Source organism: Loxodonta africana, chromosome 17 (genome assembly GCF_030014295.1).
Source record: "Loxodonta africana isolate mLoxAfr1 chromosome 17, mLoxAfr1.hap2, whole genome shotgun sequence".
Taxonomy (NCBI): Eukaryota; Metazoa; Chordata; class Mammalia; order Proboscidea; family Elephantidae; genus Loxodonta; species Loxodonta africana.
In genome coordinates, this window is record NC_087358.1 from 83,583,749 (window position 1) to 83,604,832 (window position 21,084).

The window sequence follows — 21,084 nt, forward strand, 5'->3', positions numbered from 1 at the left end:
AGGGTTGTTTCTTGTTGGGGTTTAGTAGTTTTTGTTGTTAGGGTGTTAGTGTTGTTTGTGGTTAGGGGGTTAGTGTTGTTTTTTAGGGGGTTAGGGTTGTTTGTTGTTAGGAGGTTAGGTTTGTTTGTTTTTACAGGGTTAGGTTAGTTTCTTGTGAGGGGTTTAGTGATGTTTGTTGTTAGGGGGTTAGTGCTTGTTGTTAGGGGTTTAGTGTTGTTTCTTGTTGGAGTTTAGTGGTTTTTGTTGTTAGGGTGTTAGTGTTGTTTGTTGTTAGGGGTTTAGGGTTGTTTGTTGTTAGGGGTTTAAGGTTGTTTGTTGTTAGGAGGTTAGGGTTGTTTGTTGTTACGGGTTTAGGTAAGTTTCTTGTTAGGGGTTTAGTGTTGTTTGTTGTTAGGGGGTTAGTGTTTGTTGTTAGGGGTTTAGGGTTGTTTCTTGTTGGGTTTAGTAGTTTTTGTTGTTAGGGTGTTAGTGTTGTTTGTTGTTAGGGGGTTAGTGTAGTTTGTTCTTACGGGGTTAGTGTTGTTTGTGGTTAGGGTGTTAGTGTTGTTTGTGGTTAGGGGGTGTGCGTTGTTGGTTGTTAGGGAGTTAGGTTAGTTTCTTGTTAGGGGTTTAGTGTTGTTTGCTGTTAGGGGGTTAGTGTTTGTTGTTAGGCGTTTAGGGTTGTTTCTTGTTGGGGTTTAGTAGTTTTTGTTGTTAGGGTGTTAGTGTTGTTTGTGGTTAGGGGGTTAGTGTTGTTGTTTGTTAGGGGGTTAGGGTTGTTTGTTGTTAGGAGGTTAGGGTTGTTTGTTTTTACAGGGTTAGGTTAGTTTCTTGTTAGGGGTTTAGTGATGTTTGTTGTTAGGGGGTTAGTGTTTGTTGTTAGGGGTTTAGTGTTGTTTCTTGTTGGGATTTAGTGGTTTTTGTTGTTAGGGCGTTAGTGTTGTTTGTTGTTAGGGGTTTAGGGTTGTTTGTTGTTAGGGGTTTAAGGTTGTTTGTTGTTAGGAGGTTAGGGTTGTTTGTTGTTACGGGGTTAGGTAAGTTGCTTGTTAGGGGTTTAGTGTTGTTTGTTGTTAGGGGGTTAGTGTTTGTTGTTAGGGGTTTAGGGTTGTTCTTGTTGGGTTTAGTAGTTTTTGTTGTTAGGGTGTTAATGTTGTTTGTGGTTAGGGGGTTAGTGTAGTTTGTTCTTACGGGGTTAGTGTTGTTTGTGGTTAGGGTGTTAGTGTTGTTTGTGGTTGGGGGTGTGCGTTGTTGGTTGTTAGGGGGTTACGTTAGTTTCTTGTTAGGGGTTTAGTGTTGTTTGCTGTTAGGGGGTTAGTGTTTGTTGTTAGGGGTTTAGGGTTGTTTCTTGTTGGGGTTTAGTAGTTTTTGTTAGGGTGTTAGTGTTGTTTGTGGTTAGGGGTTTAGTGTTGTTGTTTGTTCGGGGGTTAGGGTTATTTGTTGTTAGGAGGTTAGGGTTGTTTGTTGTTACAGGGTTAGGTTAGTTTCTTGTTAGGGGTTTAGTGTTGTTTGTTGTTAGGGGGTTAGTGTTTGTTGTTAGGGGTTTAGTGTTGTTTCTTGTTGGGGTTTAGTGTTTTTTGTTGTTAGTGTGTTAGTGTTGTTTGTTGTTAGGGGTTTAGGGTTGTTTGTTGTTAGGGGTTTAAGGTTGTTTGTTGTTAGGAGGTTAGGGTTGTTTGTTGTTACGGGGTTAGGTTAGTTTCTTGTTAGGGGATTAGTGTTGTTTGTTGTTAGGGGGTTAGTGTTTGTTGTTAGGGGTTTAGGGTTGTTTCTTGTTGGGGTTTAGTAGTTTTTGTTGTTAGGGTGTTAGTGTTGTTTGTTGTTAGGGGGTTAGTTTTGTTTGTTCTTACGGGATTAGTGTTGTTTGTGGTTAGGGTGTTAGTGTTGTTTGTGGTTAGAGGGTTAGTGTTGTTTGTTCTTACGGGGTTAGTGTTGATTGTGGTTAGGGTGTTAGTGTTGTTTGTGGTTAGGGGCTGTGCGTTGTTGGTTGTTACGGGGTTAGGATTGTTTGTTGTTAGGGGTTTAGGGTTGTTTGTTGTTAGGGGGTTAAGGTTGTTTGTTGTTAGGAGGTTAGGGTTGTTTGTTGTTACAGGGTTAGGTTAGTTTCTTGTTAGGGGTTTAGTGTTGTTTGTTGTTAGGGGGTTAGTGTTTGTTGTTAGGGGTTTAGTGTTGTTTCTTGTTGGGGTTTAGTGGTTTTTGTTGTTAGGGTGTTAGTGTTCTTTGTTGTTAGGGGTTTAGGGTTGTTTGTTGTTAGCGGTTTAAGATTGTTTGTTGTTAGGAGGTTAGGGTTGTTTGTTGTTACGGGGTTAGGTTAGTTTCTTGTTAGGGGTTTAGTGTTTTTTGTTGTTAGGGGGTTAGTGTTTGTTGTTAGGGGTTTAGGGCTGTTTCTTGTTGGGGTTTAGTAGTTTTTGTTGTTAGGGTGTTAGTGTTGTTTGTGGTTAGGGTGTTAGTGTTGTTGTTTGTTAGGGGGATAAGGTTGTTTTTTGTTAGGAGGTTAGGGTTGTTTGTTGTTACAGGGTTAGGTTAGTTTCTTGTTAGGGGTTTAGTGTTGTTTGTTGTTAGGGGGTTAGTGTTTGTTGTTAGGGGTTTAGAGTTGTTTCTTGTTGGGGTTTAGTGGTTTTTGTTGTTAGGGTGTTAGTGTGGTTTGTTGTTAGGGGTTTAGGGTTGTTTGTTGTTAGGTGTTTAAGGTTGTTTGTTGTTAGGAGGTTAGGGTTGTTTGTTGTTACGGGGTTAGGTTAGTTTCTTGTTAGGGGTTTAGTGTTGTTTGCTGTTAGGGGGTTAGTGTTTGTTGTTAGGGGTTTAGGGTTGTTTCTTGTTGGGGTTTAGTAGTTTTTGTTGTTAGGGTGTTAGTGTTTTTTGTGGTTAGGGGGTTAGTGTTGTTTCTTCTTACGTAGTTAGTGTTGTTTGTGGTTAGGGTGTTAGTGTTGTTCGTGGGTAGGGGGTGTGTGTTGTTGGTTGTTAGGGGGTTAGGATGGTTTGTTGTTAGGGGTTTAGGGTTGTTTGTTGTTAGGGTGTTAGTGTTGTTTGTTGTTAGCGGTTTAGGGTTGTTTGTTGTTAGGGGGTTAGTGTTTGTTGTTAGGGGTTTAAGGTTGTTTCTTGTTGGAGTTTAGTAGTTTTTGTTGTTAGGGTGTTAGTGTTGTTTGTGGTTAGAGGGTTAGTGTTGTTGTTTGTTAGGGGGTTAGGGTTGTTTGTTGTTAGAAGGTTAGGGTTGTTTGCTGTTAGGGGTTTAGGGTTGTTTGTTGTTAGGTGGTTAGGGTTGTTTGTTGTTTCAGGGTTAGGTTAGTTTCTTGTTAGGGGTTTAGTGTTTTTTGTTGTTAGGGGGTTAGTGTTTGTTGTTAGGGGTTTAGAGTTGTTTCTTGTTGGGGTATAGTAGTTTTTGTTGTTAGGGTGTTAGTGTTATTTGTGGTTAGGGGGTTAGTGTTGTTGTTCTTACGGGGTTAGTGTTGTTTGTGGTTAGGGTGTTAGTGTTGTTTGTGGTTAGGGGGTTAGTGTTGTTGTTTGTTAGGGGGTTAGGATTGTTTTTTGTTAGGAGGTTAGGGTTGTTTGTTGTTACAGGGTTAGGTTAGTTTCTTGTTAGGGGTTTAGTGTTGTTTGTTGTTAGGGGGTTAGTGTTGTTTCCTGTTGGGGTTTAGTGGTTTTTGTTGTTAGGGTGTTAGTGTTGTTTGTTGTTAGGCGTTTAGGGTTGTTTGTTGTTAGGGGTTTAAGGTTGTTTGTTGTTAGGAGGTTAGGGTTGTTTGTTGTTACGGGGTTAGGTTAGTTTCTTGTTAGGGGTTTAGTGTTGTTTGCTGTTAGGGGGTTAGTGTTTGTTGTTAGGGGTTTAGGGTTGTTTCTTGTTGGGGTTTAGTAGTTTTTGTTGTTAGGGTGTTAGTGTTGTTTGTTGTTAGGGGGTTAGTGTTGTTTGTTCTTACGGGGTTAGTGTTGTTTGTGGTTAGGGTGTTAGTGTTGTTTGTGGTTAGGGGGTGTGCGTTGTTGGTTGTTAGGGGGTTAGGATTGTTTGTTGTTAGGGGTTTAGGGTTGTTTGTTGTTAGGGGGTTAAGGTTGTTTGTTGTTAGGAGGTTAGGGCTGTTTGTTGTTACAGGGTTAGGTTAGTTTCTTATTAGGGGTTTAGTGTTGTTTGTTGTTAGGAGGTTAGTGTTTGTTGTTAGGGGTTTAGGGCTGTTTCTTGTTGGGGTTTAGTAGTTTTTGTTGTTAGGGTGTTAGTGTTGTTTGTGGTTAGGGTGTTAGGGTTGTTGTTTGTTAGGGGGATAAGGTTGTTTTTTGTTAGGACGTTAGGGTTGTTTGTTGTTACAGGGTTAGGTTAGTTTCTTGTTAGGGGTTTAGTGTTGTTTGTTGTTAGGGGGTTAGTGTTTGTTCTTAGGGGTTTAGTGTTGTTCCTTGTTGGGGTTTAGTGGTTTTTGTTGTTAGGGTGTTAGTGTTGTTTGTTGTTAGGGGTTTAGGGTTGTTTGCTGTTACGGGGTTAGGTTAGATTCTTGTTAGGGGTTTAGTGTTGTTTGCTGTTAGGGGGTTAGTGTTTGTTGTTAGGGGTTTAGGGTTGTTTCTTGTTGGGGTTTAGTAGTTTTTGTTCTTAGGGTTTTAGTGTTGTTTGTGGTTAGGGGGTTAGTGTTGTTTGTTCTTACGGGGTTAGTGTTGTTTGTGGTTAGGGTGTTAGTGTTGTTTGTGGTTAGGGGGTGAGAGTTGTTGGTTGTTAGGGGGTTAGGATTGTTTGTTGTTAGGGGTTTAGGGTTGTTTGTTGTTAGGGGGTTAAGGTTGTTTGTTGTTAGGAGGTTAGGGCTGCTTGTTGTTACAGGGTTAGGTTAGTTTCTTGTTAGGGGTTTAGTGTTGTTTGTTGTTAGGGGGTTAGTGTTTGTTGTTAGGGGTTTAGTGTTATTTCTTGTTGGGGTTAAGTGGTTTTTGTTGTTAGGGTGTTAGTGTTGTTTGTTGTTAGGGGTTTAGGGTTGTTTGTTGTTAGGGGTTTAAGGTTGTTGTTAGGAGGTTAGGGTTGTTTGTTGTTACGGGGTTAGGTTAGTTTCTTGTTAGGGGTTTAGTGTTGTTTGTTGTTAGGGGGTTAGTGTTTTTTGTTAGGGGTTTAGGGTTGTTTCTTGTTAGGGTTTAGTAGTTTTTGTTGTTAGAGTGTTAGTGTTGTTTTTTGTTAGGGGGTTAGAGTTGTTTGTTCTTACGGGGTTAGTGTTGTTTGTGGTTAGGGTGTTAGTGTTGGTTGTGGTTAGGGGGTGTGCGTTGTTGGTTGTTAGGGGGTTAGGATTGTTTGTTGTTAGGGGTTTAGGGTTGTTTGTTGTTAGGGGGTTAATGTTGTTTGTTGTTAGGAGGTTAGGGTTGTTTGTTGTTACAGGGTTAGGTTAGTTTCTTGTTAGGGGTTTAGTGTTGTTTGTTGTTAGGAGGTTAGTGTTTGTTGTTAGGGGTTTAGTGTTGTTTCTTTTTGGGGTTTAGTGGTTTTTGTTGTTAGGGTGTTAGTGTTGTTTGTTGTTAGGGGTTTAGGGTTGTTTGTTGTTAGGGGTTTCAGGTTGTTGGTTGTTAGGAGGTTAGGTTTATTTGTTGTTACAGGGTTACGTTAGTTTCTTGTTAGGGGTTTAGTGTTGTTTGTTGTTAGGGGGTTAGTGTTTGTTGTTAGGGGTTTAGGGTTGTTTCTTGTTGGGGTTTAGTAGTTTTAGTTGTTAGGGTGTTAGTGTTGTTTGTGGTTAGGGGCTTAGTGTTGTTGTTTGTCAGGGGGTTAGGGTTTGTTGTTAGGAGGTTAGGGTTGTTTGTTGTTACAGGGTTAGGTTAGTTTATTGTTCGGGGTTTAGTGTTGTTTGTTGTTAGGGGGTTAGTGTTTGTTGTTAGGGGTTTATTGTTGTTTCTTGTTGGGGTTTAGTGGTTTTTGTTGTTAGGGTGTCAGTGTTGTTTGTTGTTAGGGGTTTAGGGTTGTTTGTTGTTAGGAGTTTAAGGTTGTTTGTTGTTAGGAGGTTAGGGTTGTTTGTTGTTACGGGGTTAGGTTAGTTTCTTGTTAGCGGTTTAGTGTTGTTTGTTGTTAGGGGGTTAGTGTTTGTTGTTAGAGGTTTAGGGTTGTTTCTTGTTGGGGTTTAGTAGTTTTTGTTGTTAGGGTGTTAGTGTTGTTTGTTGTTAGGGGGTTAGTGTTGTTTGTTCTTATGGGGTTAGTGTTGTTTGTGGTTAGGGTGTTAGTGTTGTTTGTGGTTAGGGGGTGAGCGTTGTTGGTTGTTAGGGGGTTAGGGTTGTTTGTTGTTAGGGGTTTAAGGTTGTTTGTTGTTAGGAGGTTAGGGTTGTTTGTTGTTACGGGGTTAGGTTAGTTTCTTGTTAGGGGTTTAGTGTTGTTTGTTGTTAGGGGGTTAGTGTTTGTTGCTAGGGGTTTAGGATTGTTTCTTGTTGGGGTTTAGTAGTTTTTGTTGTTAGGGTGTTAGTGTTGTTTGTTGTTAGGGCGTTAGTGTAGTTTGTTCTTACGGGGTTAGTGTTGTTTGTGGTTAGGGTGTTAGTGTTGTTTGTGGTTAGGAGGTGTGCGTTGTTGGTTGTTGGGGGTTAGGATTGTTTGTTGTTAGGGGTTTAGGGTTGTTTGTTGTTAGGGGTTTAAGGATGTTTGTTCTTAGGATGTTAGGATTGTTTGTTGTTACAGGGTTAGGTTAGTTTCTTGTTAGGGGTTTAGTGTTGTTTGTTGTTAGGGGGTTAGTGTTTGTTGTTACGGGTTTAAGGTTGTTTCTTGTTGGAGTTTAGTCGTTTTTGTTGTTAGGGTGTTAGTGTTGTTTGTGGTTAGGGGGTTAGTGTTGTTGTTTGTTAGGGGGTTAGGGTTGTTTGTTGTTAGAAGGTTAGGGTTGTTTCTTGTTAGGGGTTTAGTGTTGTTTGTTGTTAGGAGGTTAGTGTTTGTTGTTAGGGGTTTAGTGTTGTTTCCTGTTGGGGTTTAGTGTTTTTTGCTGTTAGGGTGTTAGTGTTGTTTGTTGGTAGGGGTTTAGGGTTGTTTGTTGTTAGGGGTTTAAGGTTGTTTCTTGTTAGGAGGTTAGGGTTGTTTGTTGTTACGGGGTTAGGTTAGTTTCTTGTTAGGGGTTTAGTGTTGTTTGCTGTTAGGGAGTTAGTGTTTGTTGTTAGGGGTTTAGGATTGTTTCTTGTTGGGGTTTAGTAGTTTTTGTTGTTAGGGTGTTAGTGTTGTTTGTGGTTAGGGGGTTAGTGTTGTTGTTTGTTAGGGGGTTGGTGTTGTTTGTTTAGGAGGTTAGGGTTGTTTGTTGTTACAGGGTTAGGTTAGTTTCTTGTTAGGGGTTTAGTGTTGTTTGTTGTTAGGGGGTTAGTGTTTGTTGTTAGGGGTTTAGTGTTGTTTCCTGTTGGGGTTTAGTGGTTTTTGTTGTTAGGGTGTTAGTGTTGTTTGTTGTTAGGGGTTTAGGGTTGTTTGTTGTTAGGGGTTTAAGGTTGTTTGTTGTTAGGAGGTTAGGGTTGTTTGTTGTTACGGGGTTAGGTTAGTTTCTTGTTAGGGGTTTAGTGTTGTTTGTTGTTAAGGGTTAGTGTTTGTTGTTAGGGCTTTAGGGTTGTTTCTTGTTGGGGTTTAGTAGTTTTTGTTGTTAGGGTGTTAGTGTTGTTTCTTGTTAGGGGGTTAGTGTTGTTTGATCTTACGGGGTTAGTGTTGTTTGTGGTTAGGGTGTTAGTGTTGTTTGTGGTTAGGGGGTGAGCGTTGTTGGTTGTTAGGGGGTTAGGATTGTTTGTTGTTAGGGGTTTAGGGTTGTTTGTTGTTAGGGGGTTAAGGTTGTTTGTTGTTAGGAGGTTAGGGATCTTTGTTGTTACAGGGTTAGGTTAGTTTCTTGTTAGGGGTTTAGTGTTGTTTGTTGTTAGGGGGTTAGTGTTTGTTGTTAGGGGTTTAGTGCTGTTTCTTGTTGGGGTTTAGTGGTTTTTGTTGTTAGGGGGTTAGTGTTGTTTCTTTTTAGAGTGTTAGGGTTCTTTGTTGTTTGGGGCTTAGGGTTGTTTGTTGTTAGGGGTTTAAGGTTGTTTGTTGTTAGGAGGTTAGGGTTGTTTGTTGTTACGGGGTTAGGTTAGTTTCTTGTTAGGGGTTTAGTGTTTTTTGTTGTTAGGGGGTTAGTGTTTGTTGTTAGGGGATTAGGGCTGTTTCTTGTTGGGGTTTAGTAGTTTTTGTTGTTAGGGTGTTAGTGTTGTTTTTGGTTAGGGTGTTAGTGTTGTTGTTTGTTAGGGGGATAAGGTTGTTTTTTGTTAGGAGGTTAGGGTTGTTGTTACGGGGTTAGGTTAGTTTCTTGTTAGGGGTTTAGTGTTGTTTGTTGTTGGGGGTTAGTGTTTCTTGTTAGGGGTTTAGTGTTGTTTCTTGTTGGGGTTTAGTGGTTTTTGTTGTTAGGGTGTTAGTGTTGTTTGTTGTTAGGGGTTTAGGGTTGTTTGTTGTTAGGGGTTTAAGGTTGTTTGCTGTTAGCAGGTTAGGGTTGTTTGTTGTTACGGGGTTGGGTTAGTTTCTTGTTAGGGGTTTAGTGTTGTTTGTTGTTAGGGGGTTAGTGTTTGTTGTTAGGGGTTTAGTGTTGTTTCTTGTTGGGGTTTAGTAGTTTTTGTTGTTAGGGTGTTAGTGTTGTTTGTGGTTAGGGGGATTAGTGTTCTTTGTTCTTACGGGGTTAGTGTTGTTTGTGGTTAGGGTGTTAGTGTTGTTTGTGGTTAGGGGGTGAGCGTTGTTGGTTGTTAGGGGGTTAGGATTGTTTGTTGTTAGAGGTTTAGGGTTGTTTGTTGTTAGGGGGTTAAGGTTGTTTGTTCTTAGGAGGTTAGGGTTGTTTGTTGTTACAGGGTTAGGTTAGTTTCTTGTTAGGGGTTTAGTGTTGTTTGTTGTTAGGGGGTTAGTGTTTGTTGTTAGGGGTTTAGTGTTGTTTCTTGTTGGGGGTAATGTTTTTTGTTGTTAGGGTGTTAGTGTTCTTTGTTGTTAGGTGTTTAGGTTTGTTTGTTGTTAGGGGTTTAAGGTTGTTTGTTGTTAGGAGGTTAGGGTTGTTTGTTGTTACGGGGTTAGGTTAGTTTCTTGTTAGGTGTTTAGTGTTGTTTGTTGTTAGGGGGTTAGTGTTTGTTGTTAGGGGTTTAGGGTTGTTTCTTGTTGGGGTTTAGTAGTTTTTGTTGTTAGGGTGTTAGTGTTGTTTCTGATTAGGGTGTTAGTGTTGTTTGTTCTTACGGGGTTAGTGTTGTTTGTGGTTAGGGTGTTAGTGTTGTTTGTGGTTAGGGGGTGAGCGTTGTTGGTTGTTAGGGGGTTAGGATTGTTTGTTGTTAGGGGTTTAGGGTTGTTTGTTCTTACAGGGTTAGGTGAGTTTCTTGTTAGGGGTTTAGTGTTCTTTGTTGGTAGGGGGTTAGTGTTTGTTGTTAAGGGTTTAGGGTTGTTTCTTGTTGGGGTTTAGTAGTTTTTGTTGTTAGGGTGCTAGTGTTGTTCGTTGTTAGGGGGTTAGTGTTGTTTGTTCTTACGGGGTTAGTGTTGTTAGTGGTTAGGGGGTGAGCGTTGTTGGTTGTTAGGGTGTAAGGATTGTTTGTTGTTAGGGGTTTAAGGTTGTTTGTTGTTAGGGGGTAAAGATTGTTTGTTGTTAGGAGGTTAGGGTTGTTTGTTGTTACAGGGTTAGGTTAGTTTCTTGTTAGGGGCTTAGTGTTGTTTGTTGTTAGGGGTTTAGTGTTTGTTGTTAGGGGTTTAGTGTTGTTTCTTGTTGGGTTTTAGTGGTTTTTGTTGTTAGGGTGTTAGTGTTTTTTGTTGTTAGGGGTTTAGGGTTGTTTGTTGTTAGGGGTTTAAGGTTGTTTGTTGTTAGGAGGTTAGGGTTGTTTGTTGTTACAGGGTTAGGTTAGTTTCTTGTTAGGGGTTTAGTGTTGTTTGTTGTTAGGGGGTTAGTGTTTTTTGTTAGGGGTTTAGGGTTGTTTCTTTTTGGGGTTTAGTAGTTTTTGTTGTTAGGGTGTTAGTGTTGTTTGTGGTTAGGGGGTTAGTGTTGTTTGTTCTTACGGGGTTAGTGTTGTTTGTGGTTAGGGTGTTAGTGTTGTTTGTGGTTAGGGGGTGAGAGTTGTTGGTTGTTAGGGGGTTAGGATTGTTTGTTGTTAGGGGTTTAGGGTTGTTTGTTGTTAGTGGGTTAAGTTGGTTTGTTGTTAGGAGGTTTGGGCTGTTTGTTGTTACAGGGTTAGGTTAGTTTCCTGTTAGGGGTTTAGTGTTGTTTGTTGTTAGGGTGTTAGTGTTTGTTGTTAGGGGTTTAGTGTTGTTTCTTGTTGGGGTTTAGTGGTTTTTGTTGTTAAGGTGTTAGTGTTGTTTGTTGTTAGGGGTTTAGGGTTGTTTGTTGTTAGGGGTTTAAGGTTGTTTGCTGTTAGGAGGTTAGGGTTGTTTGTTTTTACGGGGTTAGGTTAGTTTCTTGTTAGGGGTTTAGTTTTGTTTGTTGTTAGGGGGTTAGTGTTTGTTGTTAGGGGTTTAGCGTTGTTTCTTGATGGGGTTTAGTGGTTTTTGTTGTTAGTGTGTTAGTGTTGTTTGTTGTTAGGGGTTTAGGGTTGTTTGTTGTTAGGAGTTTAAGGTTGTTTGCTGTTAGGAGGTTAGGGTTGTTTGTTGTTATGGGGTTAGGTTAGTTTCTTGTTAGGGGTTTAGTGCTGTTTGTTGTTAGGGAGTTAGTGTTTGTTGTTAGGGGTTTAGGGTTGTTTCTTGTTGGGGTTTAGTAGTTTTTGTTGTTAGGGTGTTAGTGTTGTTTGTGGTTAGGGGGTTAGTGTTGTTGTTTGTTAGGGGGTTAGGGTTGTTTGTTGTTAGGAGGTTAGGGTTGTTTGTTTTTACAGGGTTAGGTTAGTTTCTTGTTAGGGGTTTACTGTTGTTTGTTGTTAGGGGGTTAGTGTTTCTTGTTAGGGGTTTAGTGGTGTTTCTTGTTGGGGTTTAGTGGTTTTTTTGTTAGGGTGTTAGTGTTGTTTGTTGTTAGGGGTTTAGGGTTGTTTTTTGTTAGGGGTTTAAAGGTTGTTTGTTGTTAGGAGGTTAGGGTTGTTTGTTGTTACGGGGTTAGGTAAGTTTCTTGTTAGGGGTTTAGTGTTGTTTGTTGTTAGGGGGTTAGTGTTTGTTGTTAGGGGTTTAGGGTTGTTTCTTGTTGGGGTTTAGTAGTTTTTGTTGTTAGGGTGTTAGTGTTGTTTGTGGTTAGGGGGTTAGTGTTGTTGTTTGTTAGGGGGTAAGGGTTGTTTGTTGTTAGGAGGTTAGGGTTGTTTGTTGTTACAGGGTTAGGTTAGTTTCTTGTTAGGGGTTTAGTGTTGTTTGTTGTTGGGGGTTAGTATTTGTTGTTAGGGGTTTAGTGTTGTTTCTTGTTGGGGTTTAGTGGTTTTTGTTGTTAGGGTGTTAGTGTTGTTTGTTGTTAGGGGTTTAGGGTTGTTTGTTGTTAGGAGTTTAAGGTTGTTTGTTGTTAGGAGGTTAGTTTTGTTTGTTGTTATGGGGTTAGGTTAGTTTCTTGTTAGGGGTTTAGTGTTGTTTGTTGTTAGGGGGTTAGTGTTTGTTGTTAGGGGTTTAGGGTTGTTTCATGTTGGGTTTAGTGGTTTTTCTTGTTAGGGTGTTAGTGTTGTTTGTTGTTAGGGGGTTAGTGTTGTTTGTTCTTACGGGGTTAGTGTTGTTTGTGGTTAGGGTGTTAGTGTTGTTTGTGGTTAGGGGGTGTGCGTTGTTGGTTGTTAGGAGGTTAGGATTGTTTGTTGTTAGGGGTTTAGTGTTGTTTGTTGTTAGGGGGTTAAGGTTGTTTATTGTTAGGAGGTTAGGGTTGTTTGTTGTTACAGGGTTAGGTTAGTTTCTTGTTAGGGGTTTAGTGTTGTTTGTTGTTAGGGGGTTAGTGTTTGTTGTTAGGGGTTTAGTGTTGTTTCTTGTTGGGGTTTAGTGGTTTTTGTTGTTAGGGTGTTAGTGTTGTTTGTTGTTAGGAGTTTAAGGTTGTTTGCTGTTAGGAGGTTAGGGTTGTTTGTTGTTACGGGGTTAGGTTAGTTTCTTGTTAGGGGTTTAGTGTTGTTTGTTGTTAGGGGGTTAGTGTTTGTTGTTAGGGGTTTAGGGTTGTTTCTTGTTGGGGTTTAGCAGTTTTTGTTGTTAGGGTGTTAGTGTTGTTTGTGGTTAGGGGGTTAGTGTTGTTGTTTGTTAGGGGGTTAGGGTTGTTTGTTGTTAGGAGGTTAGGGTTGTTTGTTTTTACAGGGTTAGGTTAGTTTCTTGTTAGGGGTTTAGTGTTGTTTGTTGTTAGGGGGTTAGTGTTTGTTGTTAGGGGTTTAGTGTTGTTTCTTGTTGGGGTTTAGTGGTTTTTGTTGTTAGGGGGTCAGTGTTGTTTCTTTTTAGAGTGTTAGGGTTGTTTGTTGTTTGGGGCTTAGGGTTGTTTGTTGTTAGTGGGATAGAGTAGTTTGTTGTTGGGGGTTAGGGTTGTTTCTTTTTAGGGGGTTCGGGTTGTTGTTAGGTGGTTAGTGTTGTTTCTATTTAGGGGTTTCGGGTTGTTTCTTGTTGACGTTTAGTGGTTTTTGTTGTTAGGGTGTTAGTGTTGTTAGTGGTTAGGGGGTTAGTGTTGTTTGTATTTAGGGGTTTAGGGTTGTTTCTTGTTGGGCTTTAGTGGTTTTTGTTGTTAGGGGGTTAGTGTTGTTTGTTCTTACGGGGTTAGTGTTGTTTGTGGTTAGGGTGTTAGTGTTGTTTGTGGTTTGGGGGTGAGCGTTGTTGGTTGTTAGGGGGTTAGTGTTGTTTGTTGTTAGGGGTTTAGGGTTGTTTGTTGTTAGGGGTTTAAGGTTGTTTGTTGTTAGGGGTTTAAGATTGTTTGTTGTTAGGAGGTTAGGGTTGTTTGTTATTACGGGGTTAGGTTAGTTTCTTGTTAGGGGTTTAGTGTTGTTTGTTGTTAGGGGGTTAGTGTTTGTTGTTAGGGGTTTAGGGTTGTTTCTTGTTGGGGTTTAGTAGTTTTTGTTGTTAGGGTGTTAGTGTTGTTTGTGGTTAGGGGGATTAGTGTTCTTTGTTCTTACGGGGTTAGTGTTGTTTGTGGTTAGGGTGTTAGTGTTGTTTGTGGTTACGGGTGAGCGTTGTTGGTTGTTAGGGGGTTAGGATTGTTTGTTGTTAGGGGTTTAGGGTTGTTTGTTGTTAGGGGGTTAAGGTTGTTTGTTGTTAGGAGGTTAGGGTTGTTTGTTGTTACAGGGTTAGGTTAGTTTCTTGTTAGGGGTTTAGTGTTGTTTGTTTTTAGGGGGTTAGTGTTTGTTGTTAGGGGTTTAGTGTTGTTTCTTGTTGGGGTTTAGTGGTTTTTGTTGTTAGGGTGTTAGTGTTGTTTGTTGATAGCGGTTTAGGGTTGTTTGTTGTTAGGGGTTTAAGGTTGTTTGTTGTTTGGAGGTTAGGGTTGTTTGTTGTTACAGGGTTAGGTTAGTTTCTTGTTAGGGGTTTAGTGTTGTTTGTTGTTAGCGGGTTAGTGTTTGTTGTTAGGGGTTTAGTGTTGTTTGTTGTTAGGGGGTCAGTGTTTGTTGTTAGGCGTTTAGTGTTGTTTCTTGTTGGGGTTTAGTGGTTTTTGTTGTTAGGGTGTTAGTGTTTGTTGTTAGGAGGTTAGGGTTGTTTGTTGTTACGGGGTTAGGTTATTTTCTTGTTAGGGGTTTAGTGTTGTTTGTTGTTAGGGGGTTAGTGTTTGTTGTTAGGGGTTTAGTGCTGTTTCTTGTTGAGGTTTAGTGTTTTTTGTTGTTAGGGTGTTAGTGTTTTTTGTTGTTAGGGGTTTAGGGTTGTTTGTTGTTAGGGGTTTAAGGTTGTTTGTTGTTAGGAGGTTAGGGTTGTTTGTTGTTACAGGGTTAGGTTAGTTTCTTGTTAGGGGTTTAGTGTTGTTTGTTGTTAGGGGGTTAGTGTTTGTTGTTAGGGGTTTAGGGTTGTTTCTTTTTCGGGTTTAGTAGTTTTTGTTGTTAGGGTGTTAGTGTTGTTTGTGGTTAGGGGGTGAGAGTTGTTGGTTGTTAGGGGGTTAGGATTGTTTGTTGTTAGGGGTTTAGGGTTGTTTGTTGTTAGGGGGTTAAGGTGGTTTGTTGTTAGGAGGTTAGGGCTGTTTGTTGTTACAGGGTTAGGTTAGTTTCTTGTTAGGGGTTTAGTGTTGTTTGTTGTTGGGGTTTAGTGGTTTTTGTTGTTAAGGTGTTAGTGTTGTTTTTTGTTAGGGGTTTAGGGTTGTTTGTTGTTAGGGGTTTAAGGTTGTTTGCTGTTAGGAGGTTAGGGTTGTTTGTTTTTACGGGGTTAGGTTAGTTTCTTGTTAGGGGTTTAGTGTTGTTTGTTGTTAGGGGGTTAGTGTTTGTTGTTAGGGGTTTAGGGTTGTTTTTTGTTGGGGTTTAGTAGTTTTTGTTGTTAGGGTGTTAGTGTTGTTTGTGGTTAGGGGGTTAGGGTTGTTTGTTGTTAGGAGGTTAGGGTTGTTTGTTTTTACAGGGTTAGGTTAGTTTCTTGTTAGGGGTTTAGTGTTGTTTGTTGTTAGGGGGTTAGTGTTTCTTGTTAGGGGTTTAGTGGTGTTTCTTGTTGGGGTTTAGTTTTTTTTGTTGTTAGGGTGTTAGTGTTGTTTGTTGTTAGGGGTTTAGGGTTGTTTGTTTTTAGGGGTTTAAAGGTTGTTTGTTGTTAGGAGGTTAGGGTTGTTTGTTGTTACGGGGTTAGGTAAGTTTCTTGTTAGGGGTTTAGGGTTGTTTGTTGTTAGGGGGTTAGTGTTTGTTGTTAGGGGTTTAGGGTTGTTTCTTGTTGGAGTTTAGTGTTTTTTGTTGTTAGGGTGTTAGTGTTGTTTGTTGTTAGGGGTTTAAGGTTGTTTGTTGTTAGTAGGTTAGGGTTGTTTGTTGTTACGGGGTTAGGTTAGTTTCTTGTTAGGGGTTTAGTGTTGTTTGTTGTTAGGGGGTTAGTGTTTGTTGTTAGGGGTTTAGGGTTGTTTCTTTTTGGGGTTTAGTAGTTTCTGTTGCTAGGGTGTTAGTATTGTTTGTGGTTAGGGAGTTAGTGTTGTTGTTTGTTAGGGGGTAAGGGTTGTTTGTTGTTAGGAGGTTAGGGTTGTTTGTTGTTACGCGGTTAGGTAAGTTTCTTGTTAGGGGTTTAGTGTTGTTTGTTGTTAGGGGGTTAGTGTTTGTTGTTAGGGGTTTAGGGTTGTTTCTTGTTGGGGTTTAGTGTTTTTTGTTGTTAGGGTGTTAGTGTTGTTTCTTGTTAGGGGTTTAGGGTTGTTTGTTGTTAGGGGTTTAAGGTTGTTTGTTGTTAGTAGGTTAGGGTTGTTTGTTGTTACGGGGTTAGGTTAGTTTCTTGTTAGGCGTTTAGTGTTGTTTGTTGTTAGGGGATTAGTGTTTGTTGTTAGGGGTTTAGTGTTGTTTCTTGTTGGGGTTTAGTGGTTTTTGTTGTTAAGGTGTTAGTGTTGTTTGTTGTTAGGGGTTTAGAGTTGTTTGTTGTTAGGGGTTTAAGGTTGTTTGCTGTTAGGAGGTTAGGGTTGTTTGTTTTTACCGGGTTAGGTTAGTTTCTTGTTAGGGGTTTAGTGTTGTTTGTTGTTAGGGGGTTAGTGTTTGTTGTTAGGGGTTTAGGGTTGTTTCTTGTTGGGGTTTAGTAGTTTTTGTTGTTAGGGTGTTAGTGTTGTTTGTGGTTAGGGCGTTAGTGTTGTTGTTTGTTAGGGGGTTAGGGTTGTTTGTTGTTAGGAGGTTAGGGTTGTTTGTTTTTACAGGGTTAGGTTAGTTTCTTGTTAGGGGTTTAGTGTTGTTTGTTGTTAGGGGGTTAGTGTTCCTTGTTAGGGGTTTAGTGGTGTTTCTTGTTGGGGTTTAGTTTTTTTTGTTGTTAGGGTGTTAGTGTTGTTTGTTGTTAGGGGTTTAGGGTTGTTTGTTGTTAAGGGTTTAAAGGTTGTTTGTTGTTAGGAGGTTAGGGTTGTTTGTTGTTACGGGGTTAGGTAAGTTTCTTGTTAGGGGTTTAGGGTTGTTTGTTGTTAGGGGGTTAGTGTTTGTTGTTAGGGGTTTAGGGTTGTTTCTTGTTGGGGTTTAGTGTTTTTTGTTGTTAGGGTGTTAGTGTTGTTTGTTGTTAGGGGTTTAAGGTTGTTTGTTGTTAGTAGGTTAGGTTTGTTTGTTGTTACGGGGTTAGGTTAGTTTCTTGTTAGGGGTTTAGTGTTGTTTGTTGTTAGGGGGTTAGTGTTTGTTGTTAGGGGTTTAGGGTTGTTTCTTGTTGGGGTTTAGTAGTTTTTGTTGCTAGGGTGTTAGTATTGTTTGTGGTTAGGGACTTTGTGTTGTTGTTTGTTAGGGGGTAAGGGTTGTTTGTTGTTAGGAGGTTAGGGTTGTTTGTTGTTACAGGGTTAGGTTAGTTTCTTGTTAGGGGTTTAGTGTTGTTTGTTGTTGGGGGTTAGTATTTGTTGTTAGGGGTTTAGTGTTGTTTCTTGTTGGGGTTTAGTGGTTTTTGTTGTTAGGGTGTTAGTGTTGTTTGTTGTTAGGGGTTTAGGGTTGTTTGTTGTTAGGAGTTTAAGGTTGTTTGTTGTTAGGAGGTTAGTTTTGTTTGTTGTTATGGGGTTAGGTTAGTTTCTTGTTAGGGGTTTAGTGTTGTTTGTTGTTAGGGGGTTAGTGTTTGTTGTTAGGGGTTTAGGGTTGTTTCTTTTTGGGGTTTAGTAGTTTTTGTTGTTAGGGTGTTAGTGTTCTTTGTGGTTAGGGTGTTAGTGTTGTTTGTGGTTAGGGGGTGAGAGTTGTTGGTTGTTAGGGGGTTAGGATTGTTTGTTGTTAGGGGTTTAGGGTTGTTTGTTGTTAGGGGGTTAAGGTGGTTTGTTGTTAGGAGGTTAGGGCTGTTTGTTGTTACAGGGTTAGGTTAGTTTCTTGTTAGGGGTTTAGTGTTGTTTGTTGTTAGGGTGTTAGTGTTTGTTGTTAGGGGTTTAGTGTTGTTTCTTGTTGGGGTTTAGTGGTTTTTGTTGTTAAGGTGTTAGTGTTGTTTGTTGTTAGGGGTTTAGGGTTGTTTCTTGTTGGGTTTAGTGGTTTTTCTTGTTAGGGTGTTAGTGTTGTTTGTTGTTAGGGGGTTAGTGTTGTTTGTTCTTACGGGGTTAGTGTTGTTTGTGGTTAGGGTGTTAGTGTTGTTTGTGGTTAGGGGGTGTGCGTTGTTGGTTGTTAGGAGGTTAGGACTGTTTGTTGTTAGGGGTTTAGGATTGTTTGTTGTTAGGGGGTTAAGGTTGTTTATTGTTAGGAGGTTAGGGTTGTTTGTTGTTACAGGGTTAGGTTAGTTTCTTGTTAGGGGTTTAGTGTTGTTTGTTGTTAGGGGGTTAGTGTTTGTTGTTAGGGGTTTAGTGTTGTTTCTTGTTGGGGTTTAGTGGTTTTTGTTGTTAGGGTGTTAGTGTTGTGTGTTGTTAGGGGTTTAGGGTTGTTTGTTGTTAGGAGTTTAAGGTTGTTTGCTGTTAGGAGGTTAGGGTTGTTTGTTGTTACGGGGTTAGGTTAGTTTCTTGTTAGGGGTTTAGTGTTGTTTGTTGTTAGGGGGTTAGTGTTTGTTGTTAGGGGCTTAGAGTTGTTTCTTGTTGGGGTTTAGTAGTTTTTGTTGTTAGGGTGTTAGTGTTGTTTGTGGTTAGGGGGTTAGTGTTGTTGTTTGTTAGGGGGTTAGGGTTGTTTGTTGTTAGGAGGTTAGGGTTGTTTGTTTTTACAGGATTAGGTTAGTTTCTTGTTAGGGGTTTAGTGTTGTTTGTTGTTAGGGGGTTAGTGTTTGTTGTTAGGGGTTTAGTGTTGTTTCTTGTTGGGGTTTAGTGGTTTTTGTTGTTAGGGGGTTAGTGTTGTTTCTTTTTAGAGTGTTAGGGTTGTTTGTTGTTTGGGGCTTAGGGTTGTTTGTTGTTAGTGGGATAGAGTAGTTTGTTGTTGGGGTTAGGGTTGTTTCTTTTTAGGGGGTTCGGGTTGTTGTTAGGTGTTTAATGTTGTTTCTATTTAGGGGTTTCGGGTTTTTTCTTGTTGACGTTTAGTGGTTTTTGTTGTTAGGGTGTTAGTGTTGTTAGTGGTTAGGGGGTTAGTGTTGTTTGTATTTAGGGGTTTAGGGTTGTTTCTTGTTGGGCTTTAGTGGTTTTTGTTGTTAGGGGGTTAGTGTTGTTTGTTCTTACGGGGTTAGTGTTGTTTGTGGTTAGGGTGTTAGTGTTGTTTGTGGTTAGGGGGTGAGCGTTGTTGGTTGTTAGGGGGTTAGTGTTGTTTGTTGTTAGGGGTTTAGGGTTGTTTGTTGTTAGGGGTTTAAGGTTGTTTGCTGTTAGCAGGTTAGAGTTGTTTGTTGTTACGGGGTTAGGTTAGTTTCTTGTTAGGGGTTTAGTGTTGTTTGTTGTTAGGGGGTTAGTGTTTGTTGTTAGGGGTTTAGGGTTGTTTCTTGTTGGGGTTTAGTAGTTTTTGTTGTTAGGGTGTTAGTGTTGTTTGTGGTTAGGGGGATTAGTGTTCTTTGTTCTTACGCGGTTAGTGTTGTTTGTGGTTAGGGTGTTAGTGTTGTTTGTGGTTAGGGGTGAGCGTTGTTGGTTGTTAGGGGGTTAGGATTGTTTGTTGTTAGGGGTTTAGGGTTGTTTGTTGTTAGGGGGTTAAGGTTGTTTGTTGTTAGGAGGTTAGGGTTGTTTGTTGTTACAGGGTTAGGTTAGTTTCTTGTTAGGGGTTTAGTGTTGTTTGTTGTTAGGGGGTTAGTGTTTGTTGTTAGGGGTTTAGTGTTGTTTCTTGTTGGGGTTTAGTGGTTTTTGTTGTTAGGGTGTTAGTGTTGTTTGTTGATAGCGGTTTAGGGTTGTTTGTTGTTAGGGGTTTAAGGTTGTTTGTTGTTAGGAGGTTAGGGTTGTTTGTTGTTACAGGGTTAGGTTAGTTTCTTGTTAGGGGTTTAGTGTTCTTTGTTGTTAGCGGGTTAGTGTTTGTTGTTAGGGGTTTAGTGTTGTTTGTTGTTAGGGGGTCAGTGTTTGTTGTTAGGCGTTTAGTGTTGTTTCTTGTTGGGGTTTAGTGGTTTTTGTTGTTAGGGTGTTAGTGTTTGTTGTTAGGGGTTTAGGGTTGTTTGTTGTTAGGGGTTTAAGGTTGTTTGTTGTTAGGAGGTTAGGGTTGTTTGTTGTTACGGGGTTAGGTTAGTTTCTTGTTAGGTTTTTAGTGTTGTTTGTTGTTAGGGGGTTAGTGTTTGTTGTTAGGGGTTTAGGGTTGTTTCTTGTTGGGGTTTAGTAGTTTTTTTTGTTAGGGTGTTAGTGTTGTTTGTTGTTAGGGGGTTAGTGTTGTTTGTTCTTACGGGGTTAGTGTTGTTTGTTGTTAGGGGTTTAGGGTTGTTTGTTGTTAGGGGTTTAAAGGTTGTTTGTTGTTAGGAGGTTAGGGTTGTTTGTTGTTACGGGGTTAGGTAAGTTTCTTGTTAGGGGTTTAGGGTTGTTTGTTGTTAGGGGGTTAGTGTTTGTTCTTAGGGGTTTAGGGTTGTTTCTTGTTGGGGTTTAGTGTTTTTTGTTGTTAGGGTGTTAGTGTTGTTTGTTGTTAGGGGTTTAAGGTTGTTTGTTGTTAGTAGGTTAGGGTTGTTTGTTGTTACGGGGTTAGGTTAGTTTCTTGTTAGGGGTTTAGTGTTGTTTGTTGTTAGGGGGTTAGTGTTTGTTGTTAGTTGTTTAGGGTTGTTTCTTGTTGGGGTTTAGTAGTTTTTGTTGCTAGGGTGTTAGTATTGTTTGTGGTTAGGGAGTTAGTGTTGTTGTTTGTTAGGGGGTAAGAGTTGTTTGTTGTTAGGAGGTTAGGGTTGTTTGTTGTTACAGGGTTAGGTTAGTTTCTTGTTAGGGGTTTAGTGTTGTTTGTTGTTGGGGGTTAGTATTTGTTGTTAGGGGTTTAGTGTTGTTTCTTGTTGGGGTTTAGTGGTTTTTGTTGTTAGGGTGTTAGTGTTGTTTGTTGTTAGGGGTTCAGGGTTGTTTGTTGTTAGGAGTTTAAGGTTGTTTGTTGTTAGGAGGTTAGGGTTGTTTGTTGTTATGGGGTTAGGTTAGTTTCTTGTTAGGGGTTTAGTGTTGTTTGTTGTTAGGGGGTTAGTGTTGTTTGTTCTTACGGGGTTAGTGTTGTTTGTGGTTAGGGTGTTAGTGTTGTTTGTGGTTAGGGGGTGTGCGTTGTTGGTTGTTAGGAGGTTAGGATTGTTTGTTGTTAGGGGTTTAGGGTTGTTTGTTGTTAGGGGGTTAAGGTTGTTTGTTGTTAGGAGGTTAGGGTTGTTTGTTGTTACAGGGTTAGGTTAGTTTCTTGTTAGGGGTTTAGTGTTGTTTGTTGTTAGGGGGTTAGTGTTTGTTGTTAGGGGTTTAGTGTTGTTTCTTGTTGGGGTTTAGTGGTTTTTGTTGTTAGGGTGTTAGTGTTGTTTGTTGTTAGGGGTTTAGGGTTGTTTTTTGTTAGGAGTTTAAGGTTGTTTGTTGTTAGGAGGTTAGTTTTGTTTGTTGTTATGGGGTTAGGTTAGTTTCTTGTTAGGGGTTTAGTGTTGTTTGTTGTTAGGGGGTTAGTGTTTGTTGTTAGGGGTTTAGGGTTGTTTCTTGTTGGGTTTAGTGGTTTTTCTTGTTAGGGTGTTAGTGTTGTTTGTTGTTAGGGGGTTAGTGTTGTTTGTTCTTACGGGGTTAGTGTTGTTTGTGGTTAGGGTGTTAGTGTTGTTTGTGGTTAGGGGGTGTGCGTTGTTGGTTGTTAGGAGGTTAGGATTGTTTGTTGTTAGGGGTTTAGGGTTGTTTGTTGTTAGGGGGTTAAGGTTGTTTATTGTTAGGAGGTTAGGGTTGTTTGTTGTTACAGGGTTAGGTTAGTTTCTTGTTAGGGGTTTAGTGTTGTTTGTTGTTAGGGGGTTAGTGTTTGTTGTTAGGGGTTTAGTGTTGTTTCTTGTTGGGGTTTAGTGGTTTTTGTTGTTAGGGTGTTAGTGTTGTTTGTTGTTAGGTGTTTAGGGTTGTTTGTTATTAGGAGTTTAAGGTTGTTTGCTGTTAGGAGGTTAGGGTTGTTTGTTGTTACGGGGTTAGGTTAGTTTCTTGTTAGGGGTTTAGTGTTGTTTGTTGTTAGGGGTTTAGGGTTGTTTCTTGTTGGGGTTTAGTAGTTTTTGTTGTTAGGGTGTTAGTGTTGTTTGTGGTTAGGGGGTTAGTGTTGTTGTTTGTTAGGGGGTTAGGGTTGTTTGTTGTTAGGAGGTTAGGGTTCTTTGTTTTTACAGGGTTAGGTTAGTTTCTTGTTAGGGGTTTAGTGTTGTTTGTTGTTAGGGGGTTAGTGTTTGTTGTTAGGGGTTTAGTGTTGTTTCTTGTTGGGGTTTAGTGGTTTTTGTTGTTAGGGGGTTAGTGTTGTTTCTTTTTAGAGTGTTAGGGTTCTTTGTTG